A 13,442-nucleotide genomic window follows, 5' to 3' on the forward strand; every position below is an offset into this window, starting at 1 on the left:
GGGCAGGAAACCTCCCCTGCATTTCTTGGCGGTCCGAGCTGCTCAGTCCGTCTGGCGTTGGCCCACCTCAAGCCTTGCCCCCGCAGACCCCAAGGCTTAGAGACCACAGCATGTCTTGTCTTTGTTATATCGGCTGACGTCGAGTCATGTTTTTTACTCTAGAAATGAGACAGCGATTGAGGCTGAGAAAAAGGGAGGGCGAGTAGATGTGATTTAGATTTGGAATCTCAGGCATTTTGGTCTGCGCCCGTTGGTAACGCCCCTTGGAAATCGAAAATGATCTGAGAGGTTCCAGGCATAATTTGCATTTGCGTAGAAAATGACACAACCATCTAAAGTCTGACTGCCGACTGGAATGCAACTCAGTGGCTGACAGACTGTCAACTGGGGCCTTTCTCGCGAAAATCAGCTCAAAACATTCCCTTCGTCCCACTGTCCCTCTGACTGTTGGGGATGTTAGGAATGCGCAGTGACCAAAACATGTCAGAGGTTGGGGGTTAATGGGGCCTCAGGATGTAATATGTGGTTTGCCACCCCCACTTTCACTTGTAGTGACCTTGTTATCAGACCAAAATACAGATAGAGCAGCCCAGGGGGTGGGAGGCTGAGCGTAGAGGGAGAGGGGTGAGGGGGAGACTGGAGAGTCAAGGAATGGCCAGTACATAGTCCTGATGCAGTGTGCCATATAGTCTGCTGGACACCATATCAAAGTATCCGGGTTAATGTGGCATTTCTTGTTGTGTCATTTGGATAGAACATCATTTAAGACCTTTGAGACTTTGAGATTTCCTTTTCATGGTTGCTGATGGGAGAAAAATGTAAATTTCCAGTAAAAACCAGTGTAGGTTTAATGTTCATCAAGTGACATGTCATGTGACGAATTGTGCATTTTGTGACACTTCCAATGTAGCTTCAGGACTTCTAATCTGACCTAACTGTCTATAGCTACTTGTTGTCTCTCATTGCCTTTTAAAAAAGGCCCCCATTACTGTTTTCTGATTCCCTATTTGCAGGACAGGGCCTTCCACAGCAACCAATCACTGCTACAAAAGAGGTCTGTAGGACTGGTATCCTGATCCACCATGTTCAGATTTTAGGTTAGGTTTAGGCACATCCTGTTAGGGCTAGGGAAAGACTGTGGTTTGGGTTAAGAACAACAATTTGATTAATGTAAGGGAACGTCATGCCTGAAAGAATAGCTTCTTAGTTAAAGTTGGGGAACGATTGGGGAAGAAATGTTGACTGGTGGTAGGAAACAGGAAGTGGTCTCCCATGTCAAAGTCTAATGTTTTGTTGACACATCCATCCACCCTGAAGACCTCCTTCCAAAGTTTCAAGGGTATATAACAACGAACAACTGACAGATGACTCATAATTTACACGGCCCCTAGAAGTCCTTGCCAGAAAAACGTATGTCTAATTCATATTTAGACATTCATGCAAACGACTACTGTCATTTTTTTCTTGGGAGGACAGTCTCGTGTTTCTTTTACAGTGAGCGAAAAGAAAAAGGGTGATGTGGGTGAGAGGGATGTACTAGCAAAAGGTCAGGAAAGGTAGAATATGCAGCTGAGCATATGTGTGTGGGGGGGGGGGGGGGGGGGGGTGAGAAAGACCCGAAGGGCGGGGGCTTCTAGAGTTCGAAGCAGGCCACCACAAGGCCAAAGCATGGAGGAAAAATACACGATGTACAGGGCACGCAACAGCAAGTCCAGGAGGCAGGAGAGGAATCGGAGAAGAGGTCCAGCTGAAGGAGGTTGAGAATCCTTGAGGGCAAACGAGGGATTAAAGTGGACAGCTCTGGACGGGGCCGCGGAGCGTGTGCGCCATAATTGAATTTCACGCTCGCCGCCCTCTTCTGAAGTCGTGTAGCAAAGCGATCATTTGAAAAGAAAGCTATTAGTCAAGCCCTCTGCTAAGCTCCGAGCTGTGCCATAGGAAATCTGGGATTAACCAGGCAGCAGGCCTCGGTGTACTCCGTCAAAACACAAGTGTCACGACGAGCCGCAGGAGCGGAGGGACAGCAACCCCCCATTTTTTTCTGTTTACATATAGAATCAGAAAGCCAACTTGCTTTTCACTACAGTGAAAGCTGTTTCTAATCAACTACCTCCAAATGTGCAACTCGAGGCCCGAAAACAGGGTATATGTAGGTCTAGAAAAGTTAAAAAGCCTTAAATAGTTTCTTTTGCCAGCCATAGGCCGGATTGTGTCAGATTGTGGGCCTTTCAGACCGGTACACTGTCACTACTGCTAGCTACAGTAGCTAGGAAGCTCATTGTCCCATGATGAGCAAGTGTTCATTATAGCGTCACTTATCAGGGTCCAGGTCGTGTTAATTTGATAGTTATATCATTAAGACCTTTCGTTGAATACTGCTGGGAATACTAATGCTCTCTGTTCCCTGTTTTTATCCTGTTTGTTACCTGCGTTCTGATGTGAGGATGAGGATCCACGGAGAAGCTCACAATGACTTCATTTGTTTTTCAGTGACACCAGGCATAGTAATACTGCGGATCATTCACAGTTAATGTTACCGTGTTTTTCTATCTTTGTCAGTTAGTCTGCATTATTTTGTATCAGGGTTAAAGTGATTTGTTTTGTGGCGGACATTTGAAATTTGGACATTCAAATCGCACTGCGTCTCTTGTGCCTGACGTTCCCTGTCCCTTAACAAGTCACTGCATCGCCCCCACACTCGTATCGTTATTTGTAAAGCGGCTGGGCCATTTTGGGCAGCATGAAACGGCTTCATCAAAATTTCAGTAGATTTAAGAAAACTTGAGTTTTTTTGGAGCTGATTGTTGTCTGTGTAACACGAGCAACACCTGGGCGGCTACTATATCGCTATATAACTAAGAATTCCACGGAGGTAGATTTTATGACGTTTGAAACGTTTGAGCCGATAGTGGGAATTAATATTGACCTGTAATCTTGTGCGAAGAGCAGCGATAAAGCTCAATAATCATAATAATAATCATTAACTTATTGTTTGTATGAATGTGATCATGTTGTTTATCGGGGTTTGCTTTTGTAACTCTTTCCTTATTGTTTCCTAAAACAACAGGTTGATTGACGGGCATGGGAGCGCTAAAGAGAGACCAGGATGGAGCAATTATGTCAGCTATGTACAGATGTTGGCTTCTATCAGGAAACATCTTTTAGCTTTCTTTTCTCCCGATTTCCAAACACACAAAGAGGCTGCGGCGCGCTCTCACGAAACACTGACTGACAATCAAGGGGGGGGGGGGGGCTCTCATGAAGCAGAGCACTACTAGTTTATTTAGTCATGCAGAATCAGAGGAAATAAACATTGTAACGGCACATTCATCAAAGACACAACTGTTGCTTTTCACTTCCATTGTCCCAGAACCCCACAGCAGCAGCCGATTACACTGTGACATGGCAGCCGAGGACATCGTTATATGTTAATACATGTTGTTAGGATTTGTGACAGGAGACGTTTTGAACCTTGAATCTTTTTTTCACATGGATGGCAAAAATGGGGAAAGCTGAGAAAAATCTCCAAATTCCAAGGCAACGAAACCTCGTGAGGAAAATTAAAAGTGTTAACAAGTGTTAAAGTTTGCTTTTTTTGGAACTTACTCCAAGTTTCGATTTAGGCTTGGTGTCTAATGATGCTTTTTCTAATCTGTCTCTTCGAAATTAAGTTTATACACTGCCATTTGTTTTGCCAGTTATGTTTTTAAGGAACGGTAATTACTTCCAACGGCTTACCAAGGACTTTGATATTTAGGCGACATAAGCACTTTGGGTAAAGCTTCAGAAACGACGTTTCGGTTAAATGTCGATGGAGTAAGACACATAGTCTCGTGTGCTTTGATTCACCAAGCTATTAAACCAGGAGCTTCATCTTACCCTAACCGTAACCAAGTGTGGTGAAAATGTTAACCATGCTTTAGTGGATACAAGTTGACAACTTTTGCTGTGGTACTAACAGCCACATTCAGATTCTGGATCACCTGTCGCTTATACCAAGGGTAGCAGTTAACCCATATGGGCCGATAAGGCGACGCGCTTCTCGACAACTTTAATTTGTTAAGGGCTGAATCACAACTCAAGTTACGAGGCCGAACTCGCCATCATCAGTTCTGAACGTCACATTGAGCTCGCAGAAGGCCTGGCTTCAAGTTATCGATAAAAGACGGGTTGACTCGATATAACTGTAGAGAAGTCTGGCATAAAGTAAACACGGAGTAAATTCTAAAGTCTTTCCTGCATCCCAACTTAAGAACACACGTTAACAGAACTTTATGACTTCGTACTGAACGGCTAAAGATTGTAACGTAGCGAAGTCCCTACAAATAACGATCCTTATTTATGCCAAATGATATAGGCTGGCATTTTTACAACAACAAGCCTCCTCATCCACTTTGTAGTACAGCGTGAAGCTCAGAAACTGATATTTATTTGAATGTATTCCAAAAAAAAAATGCAGAAATCAAAGTGGTTTACACAGAAGTCAACAAACGGTTTGTCTGCGCTTTGGACGCTGATCTGAATGCGTTTCAGAAGTGCCTGCACACCCGGGATGCAGGCCGGGGGCCAGGCAGGGAACGCATTACCAGAGCCCGAGACGCAGACCGATCGGCACCGCAGAACTGTTTTTTGGGTTTTTTCCCCCCCTCTTGGAGAAAAGAGCTTTCTCCTGTGAAAAATAAGGTGACAAAAGGCCGTCTGTTTGTGTTGAGTGCTGCGAAAGATGGATGAGCGTGTCTCCGAGGTCGCTCTCGCACCTTACAGGCATTCTTTTTATTTTGAACGTGTTGCAGACTGATTTTGTTGTCTCTGTGTTTAACTTTCTGAATTCATGTGAAAATGCTTCTCTCTCTCTCTCTCTCTCTCTCTCTCTCTCTCTCTCTCTCTCGCTCTCTCGCTCTTCTCTCTTGCTGGCCAGAGGAATCTCAACACCAGAGCATTATACACAACATTCTTCCACGTAGCACTATGTGCACGTAGTTCTTTATAATTCTGGCTTCGCACTGGGGCAGCAGAGCCAGATACTGGAGCATTACTTGGAGTAATGAAGCCGTTGAAACGCTGCGGCCCGAGCTTTTCTTATTCACTTCGAAATGTCTTGCGGCCTTACATTTGTGTTCCTGTAAAAGTGTAGTAGCATTTGAAGTATCCACATATTCCCCTGCAATCAGCTAAATTTAGCTCATTCTTTAAGTGTATTTGGTGTGAGGGTTTCGAGTGTCAGCCCTCCTTGACAGGGCTCTTACAGCAGAGCGAGAACCAGTGGGTCAGACCCGTCGGCTAATTAGCAGCCAATTAGAAAGCCGAGGTTTCAGCGTGACACCCCGGTGTTTGTTTCCTGCCGGTGAGTGTGCAGCACCGATATGACCCCCCCCCCGCACCAGCACCCACGGTTATGCTGCGGATCGCTGCTCACTGGCCCTGTAAACACATGTGAAGGGCCTTCACATGACACACACACACACACACACACACACACACACAAGAGAAGTGCTTAGTGTGGTTTAATATGCCCAGTGGCTTCAAACGGGATAAATCCAGCAGGAAAGCTTAGATTTAACTTCTTCCAATAAGACCGGCGTTACATGATCTTTCCAGGCAATATTAATTTGCCTATTTACTCTCTGTGTTTTTGTAACACTGATTACGACATAATCAGATTATAATATAATCATCAAAAATATTATTTAACCCTTTTTATTTTCAAACTTTTGCACCATTATTAAAACAAATATTCCAAACTGATTCCCAGAGGAAGATGTGACAGCAGGAGCTCTGCTCACGCTGCGTCTGCATCAGCGACGGCCCGCACAGAATAAACAGCGCTCCGTCCAGTAAACCAGGGCAACCTTATGTAACCTTATTGGCCTCTAGTTGTAAAGGTGACGCGAGCAAAGCCAGTGGCAACAAGACCGAGAAGGCTGCGGCGGCTTCATAAATTGATTGATTAATAATTTCAAACCCTGCTTGGCCCTGACATGTGAGGCTGGGTTTAGTGAGTTTCACACACTGTGAATTCATCCACATATCATATAATAACAAATGTTTGGTGGCAGCTGCTTAACGGTGACTATGCTATGTTTTTCTCATATGATATCAGCAGCCTATGATAACATAGGGACCTGTGTGTTTACAGGTGTGTGGCTCCAGAGGGAGCTGTGAGAAGTCCGACTAATGTCTTCAGGCGAGGTCACTCGGCTGCTTGGTGGTCAAGTGGCATTGTGGGAAACGTAGGGTTTTGACATGGAAGACGAACGTGTGGAAGGAGATATAAAAAGTGGGGTTGTGTTTCAGGGAGGGTACCTTTCCCGTGGCAGGATTTATTGGACGGGACGTGGAGTACTTTGTTTGCAGTGTAATGTTATATGTGAGGAGTTATGGCTTGCCTTTTTGGTGCCTTATAAATCCATGTGGGCTGGACACAGCTGACCAACTAACTGAGACAAACAATACAAGAGGCACGCAAGGTTTTAGACTGTACTTTTTTTATGCACATCTCAACCCAAATAAGGATTGATTGATTGATTGATTCTTGAAACGACAATGCCATCTCCAAAACATTCCGCTATTCGTTCTAATCATAGAACCCTGGTTACCTTTTCAGTGCGTCCGTCCTTTCATATGAAGGAGTTTCTCTCGCCACGTCCCAGGGATCATCGCCACGTCTCATCACAACGCTCCCTTCATCTCACCATCTGATCGATCTTGTCTCGTCTTCATTGTCGTCAAACCATACGACTCTTTTTCGATGGCTCTTTGAGATCTTACCTTATCATTAGTTAGTAACCCCCCCCCCCCCCCCCCCCCCCCCCCAAAAAAGAAAAAGAAAGAAAGAAAGAACGGCGAGCCGCTCTTTTGATCGGTTCTCGGAAAGGAACAGAGCCATAAGATCGGGCTCCTTTCTACAGAACCGCGATTCCCATCACTGCTAGTCTTTTCCTCCCACCCTTTCTTCTCTTCCCCTCCCCCTCATTTTCTCCACCACCCCTCCCCATCCAAGGGCCAGTCTCCTACCACCTCGGGGCTCGCGGGGGCTTATTTGCTTCCCAAGAGCGTCCGTCCGAGCCGCGTCAGATTCCGCTGGCGCTGGCTTTGCTTCTCTTGGAAATGCAACAGAAGGGAAAGAGCAAAGGAGATAAGATGTAACACGCGTCAGAACCTCTCTTTTTATTTTCCAAATAGCATTAAACATGTGTGACAGCGCGTCGAGGCCCTCCTTTTTGTTTTTATGGGTTCCTCTCATGAATCGCGGCCTTTCTTCACAGCCCTGCAACCAGGATGGTATCACCACACCACAACGATCTGCAGCATTTGGGGCGAGATAGGAGGACTTGGGGGGGGGGGGGTGGGGGGGGAGCACATATTTTGCAGTTTGCGAAGCTTTGAGCCTTGCCAATTAGACAAAACACAATCACCATATTAGTCCTCCCGTATCTGCACTCATCACAAATAGATATTTGTCAAGCTCCCTGTCCAAAGTGCGGCTATTTATTATATTAGCAACATACAATCGAAACAGCAGGCTTCAATTTAGATGACATCATTCATTAGAAATTCCTACGGCACTTATCTGCATTAGATCTCTCTAAACACTCAGAGATGCAGAATTATTTCCTCTTGAATAAATATAACAAAGTGATTCAGTCTTTTGAGGGTTTGCATTTTGAACTATTTGGATATGTAAGGGCGCGCACTAAATGCTAAACAGCCAGACACATCAGCCATGCACACTTTGACCAAAGACGCGTTTCTCTTACAGCCTGTGCTTTTATAAAACAGTGAAAGTACACAGGCTACATTGATCTGGAGCCTGAGGAATCCCTCTTGGCTGTTTTGAAGTGACACCTATTAAAACAGGACCAGCTAGTCTCCTTTCAGCTTTCCATGTCAGATGAGGCCAGCACAGGCTCAGATCTCGGAGGCACGTCGCGCTCCGGGAACCAGACCCATCAGTTCTTTTTTCCTTTTCTTTTTTTTTCTTTTTTACCATTTGCAGATATACATCTATAGAGTCGCGTCGGAGTGAGGCACTCCTGCAGCGTGTCACGTTCGAATGTTTGGGCAGAGGAATGTGCCGGTGTGTATCCTCTCCACTCTGGGCGTCTGCCTGCCCCGCTGATGATAAAAAGTTGCAGTGGAAACGAGAAGCTTTGTCATAAAAATGCAGCGCCGTCGCAGCACAGGCTGCCGTGCTACTCTCCAGCTGCATGGGTCAGTTCATTGTCACCAGATTCATTTGGGTCTCTCGTGTTTTTGATGAGCCAAATGGCATCATGGCGGAGATGTTTGGCAGGCCGTCACAGGGCCTTGCTGTAGGCCGTAGTAGAAGCTAGCTATTAAGACGTCAGTATGCTTCATTCGGATTAGGGTTAGAAAGGTCTGAAAGGTCATTCCATACTTATGCTTCTAGACATGGTTGGGAGATGACTTTATGGCAACCAGTTTCCAGCATACTTTTACGTTATCACGTTATGTCAAGCTAGTCGAGCTAAAAAAGATTCTACAGTAAAAAAAACAAACAAAAAAAACAAAGTCAACGCTGGCACGCTGTTAGTAAATGCCAAAATTGAACATGCCATTGTCAAAGTGGACCCAAAAGCTGACCCATACTAGCATCTAGCTAGCTATTGTGACCGGGTATTTCGATTTGACTTCGATTTCGACTTCATTTTCATGGTTTGTCCGTCATTCCAGATGGTCGCTAAAAACTAACGTGAACGACGAAATTGAGTGTTTTCCGAACTGTCCGTCGTGAACATCCATCATAGTTTACAGACTGACCTTTTTTTTCCCTGACCTATCATGCTTGCCGTAGTTTTGCGCACACACAGTTTCTCCTGCGTGATGAGGAAACGTGTCCTCTTTCTATTTAGTGTCGTAAAGCAAACTCCTAAAACTCACTCCACTGGAACACTGTGCAAACTGCAGTGTGGAAGGTGATAGAGACTCTCAATCATATGCTAATGTGTCAAAAGCAGGCTGTACAGTTTGAGTTTTCTTAACAGATGCATGTAAGTATTAAGAAACAATGTGAAAGCGACCTTAGAATGAACCTTTTTGGGGGAAAATGAGAATGTCTTGGAGAGGACTTCTGAGAGCCATGTAAAAGCAGTGAGGTAATGGCTGGTGAGCTCCAGTGGAGTTGCCAGGTCTCATTTTGGAGCTCACATCGGAGTCGGGTCTTAACGCTGGGGGACCTAAGCGGGCGGCAAGTGTGTTCACTGCCACTCATAATTACTGTCACCCCGCCGCTGCCGTTTCCTGGACCACTTCAGTTTGTTTTCTCGGCTAAATACGCTCCAGAGGAGTGTTGCGTCAGCGCCCGGTGCCTCGAGGAATCTGCTGCGACGCGCGTTTCGTGTCGTAGAGGTGCTTGAATGAAAGCACCGAGGTCAGAGTGACATTTCATATTAGTGCACGGCTAAATTGTCACAAAAGAGGGAAACCTCCCTTCTCATAACACCAGCGGCTGCCATGGTTGTTACTCGGCGTCACTGAGAAATTCACATTTAAGTGTCTATGTTATAGACGGCGGTTGACAGAAAGCAGATGTTTACATTATGTCTGGGATTTCAAGGTTTTCCATACTAAAATGAGCTGCACTTGCAACACTTCGCCCCACTGTCAGTCAAACTGTAGCAAAAAGAGAAGAAAAAAAAGTGGAGTTCTGGGAGGAAAAATAGACTTTAATGTTGAGGTTCTGGTGTTAAAAGCGTTAACATGGTCTGTGTTTACATGTGCAAGATCTCTTAATCCAGGAGTGTATGAAATTCACTCACGAAATATGGCTGTTTTTGACTGGCAGCGCAAAACATGTACGCAGTCAGATGATACTTTTAATTTCCCTGCTTTAATCCAGGCTGTTTTCCTGCAGTGACAGAGCCACCTCGAGCATCACCCAGAATACTCTTTGACTCCCCAGCACCCAGTATAATGTAAATATTGCTTCTGAGGCATGTGGCTTCCTAGAACTGACATCATGGAGGCACGTTATTATTAGCCATATCTGCGATGAGTTTGGAACAACAGATCGATGATGTGCTATCTTCTCTCATACTTCTTGAGCATACTGCTGCTCCTGTTCATACCAGGTCACAGAGTGCATGTGGAGCATTTTTTTTGGGGGGGGGGGTCTATTTCGCTCCCAAACACAAACAAAACATTGATCACATTGACTTCAAATGAAGTAAGAGCACGAAAAAAAAGAAGAAAAAAAAAACTTTATTTGAATACCAAAATCTTGTTATTATCATTCCTGAAATAACACAAACGTTAAATGAAATATCCTGTCTGAGATGTTTTGGCTAGTTTCTTAAAATATTAGCTGAAAGATACAAAAACGTGGGCGCTGACACTGTGTTTCTGTATCACTCCTGACTCTTAACATATACAGAGCAATGTAATAAACAGCGACAAATACCTGTATGTTGTATGTGTGTTTTATATGTATGTTATAGTATTAAAATATACCATGGCCAAGTAAAAAGACTTCCCTCCCCAATCAATTCACAAACATAGATATTAGTTTTCTCACACAGAAGATTAAAAGCCAAGAAAGATTATAGATTCTTGTTTTTTTAGTATAGATTTTTGTGTTTTTCAACACAAAACAAATGGCTACCCTGAAGGTAGGAATGGGAGTAAAGGCCCACTATACAATAGAGGTGAATGGAATTCGTGCTCAGAGCTCAAATGATACTCGATGATTGATGCGATCTCAAAGGCCGACAAAACCTGGAAAAAATAAAACCAAAAGCGTCTACATGTCTGGATACCACTTTTGGTATATTTTGTTTGGTGACAAATCGATGGAAGCCACTGGTTGCCTCGAGGGAGGGGACAAAACAAGGCCGGGCCACAAGTTTTCCCCTCGAGTAGTCTGTTGATTACGCACTGTATTGATAGATTAATCGTCTATGAAATGTCTTCAGATTGCTTAGCTACACAGTTCCGGCCATAAATTCCATAACAAAAGTGCAATTTTTGCTCGACAAGTGTTTTAAACAGGCGATCGGGACGTAGCGTTTCAGAAATGGCCATCGAGAGGCTGAGAGCCGTTTCCTTTTGTGACGGCAGCTGGAAATTGTGTCTTCTTTTCCAACGTGGATTGGGCCGATTGTACACGGTGACACGCGACGGGACAAAAGTGAGGTAAACACACAGTAGCCTCGTAACTTGCAGCCTGACAAACAAAGCCAGTATTAATAGTCAACGGGTTTTTTTTGGGGGGGGGGTTTTGTGGTTTTTTGAGACAGGACACTAAAGGAAGCTAGGGAATGCATGGAAATGCTTGAATGGAAAGTGGCAGAGTGGATTCCAGGGAGGTCTGCGGCTGTTTTGCTGCTGATGGGTACGGTGCGTTAAAGCTTGTCACACAAAGCCCCGCAGAAGTACACTCTCTGTAAACTTTCCGGGGGCTTTTTAAACACAGCGAGTGCCAGCCTACCCAGCCAGAGACGGAGCGGGAGGCACAGCCAAAATGTCACAGTCGCACACACACACACACACACACACACACACACACCTCGGAGTCCGCAACCACGGTGTGTTAGATTACACGGTTCCTTTGTATTTATATTACCTTATGTATTTAGATTACATGGCTTCTTTGTGTTGAGCAAGTTAAACACACAGGCCATTATTCATGATGCCAGCAGGGAGCCTGTTCAGCAGCGGGGAGGCTGCTGGGCTGAGCAGCGCTGATGTCAGATCAGGTTATTGCAGGATAGGTAGGAGTGTTGGCAGTCCCACCTGTGAACGTCACTAACCCTAACCCTAACCCTGACTCACCAACAAGCACTGCGTTTAAGCGATTAGCGTTTGAGAAATGGATAAATGTGTCGATAAATAAATGATCGAAGCTGGTTTGGTTTCTCGCCGAGGCGACAACTCACTATTTGTCTATGAAAATGCGCCAAAATGATACTGACTAACCTCTGGCGCGAATGGCACCACCCAGTTCCCATGTTCAAACCAGGTGGTTTACCACACCCATAATGGTGTGATCCCAAACTTGATTGCATTGCTCATTTTTAGTCTGCTGTTGACGAACTGCAAAAGACTGACAGTGGCGGGGCTTACTCTCTGCGTGTCAGGCTGTGTTAATGCACAATTGATAATTAAACATGAAATAAACTATACTTTCTGCAAGTTCCTGTGAGTTGGATCAGTTTGTCAGCCCAGTTCAGACCAGGTCACGGTCACTTCTCCTCCCTGCACTTGTGTCTGTCCCCTGTATTCTTTCCATCTCGCTGCTTCTACCTTTCAGCCTTCTCTTCAGCTTGAGAAAGAATGCGATGAATTCTAAGCAGTGCTGTTTTGTCTCACATCAAATGTCGTCTTGCTGGGTTTTTTTGTTTTGTTTTGTTTTGTTTTGTTTTTTTCCACGGCGGTAACGCAATGTTTAAACTTGCAGATAGCTTGGTTGTAAATCCCCTCCCAGCATGTGTGGTGGATGACATACAGAACGAGGCCATGATGCGCGCAGGGCGAACACGGAGGCGCAAATCATGCGCGCTGCACTGCCGCTGTGACAAAACATTTCAAACACAGATGCGTTTAACTCTCTGCATGTCTGCGTCTTGGTGTGTGCCGCATGTGGGATGTCCAATATTGATATTTGACCTATCTAGACCCTTTGACCTCCTCAGGTTGCAGCTCAGCTGGGTGGCGTAACATCTTTTGGCATCAGGGTGCAAGTGACACGGAGGGGGAATCTGCTCAGGGCTCTTGATGCTGAAGTAATATTTCCTCATCAACCACGTGCCACTGCCTTTGAAGTATTTGGTGAGTTCTGAGGGTCCTGGGCAGGATTGGAAGATGATGGATTCATAGAAAGCGTGTTTTTCATAACACTCCGGACACATCTGGTGAACTGTAAAATATTAACGGATTCTCTTCTCTGGAATATCTTAATCTCTCTTGGCATGCGCAGCCAGACAAGACACGACGCAAGCCCCCGCTGCTGCGCACCATTCCAGTTCATTTCTGTTGAACGTTGTGCGTAAGTGGGTCTGGGACATCTTCCACTGTTTTCACTGTGAAAAGTGTTGATGAAACGCCCATGGCTCGATTCCTCGCGTGATTGATGTGGATAAAGGCCTTCGAGCTAAACAGTTTGAAGGAGGGGAATACTAGAAGCCCAGCTGCATTGACAAGAGTAGAAACATGTCAGGCTGACTGCAGCTCCTCACTTACCCTCTCATACTAATCACTGGATTCGCACACTTGCCGCAGCCATGTGACAGAAGTTTGGAAGGCGCCACGCTACGCAAGGCTCTTTTTGGGCGAAAATAAACACAAATTATCGGTCTGAAATCTCAAAGTAGCACTGCAACAAAGAAATATACATCCCCAAAGCGAGGCCGCCGCAGATATGCTGCGTTTTCCGCGTGCATCATTTGGACAATTCTCCACATGAAGAGACATAAAACTTTAGAGCT

Source organism: Enoplosus armatus, chromosome 20 (genome assembly GCF_043641665.1).
Source record: "Enoplosus armatus isolate fEnoArm2 chromosome 20, fEnoArm2.hap1, whole genome shotgun sequence".
NCBI lineage: Eukaryota > Metazoa > Chordata > Actinopteri > Centrarchiformes > Enoplosidae > Enoplosus > Enoplosus armatus.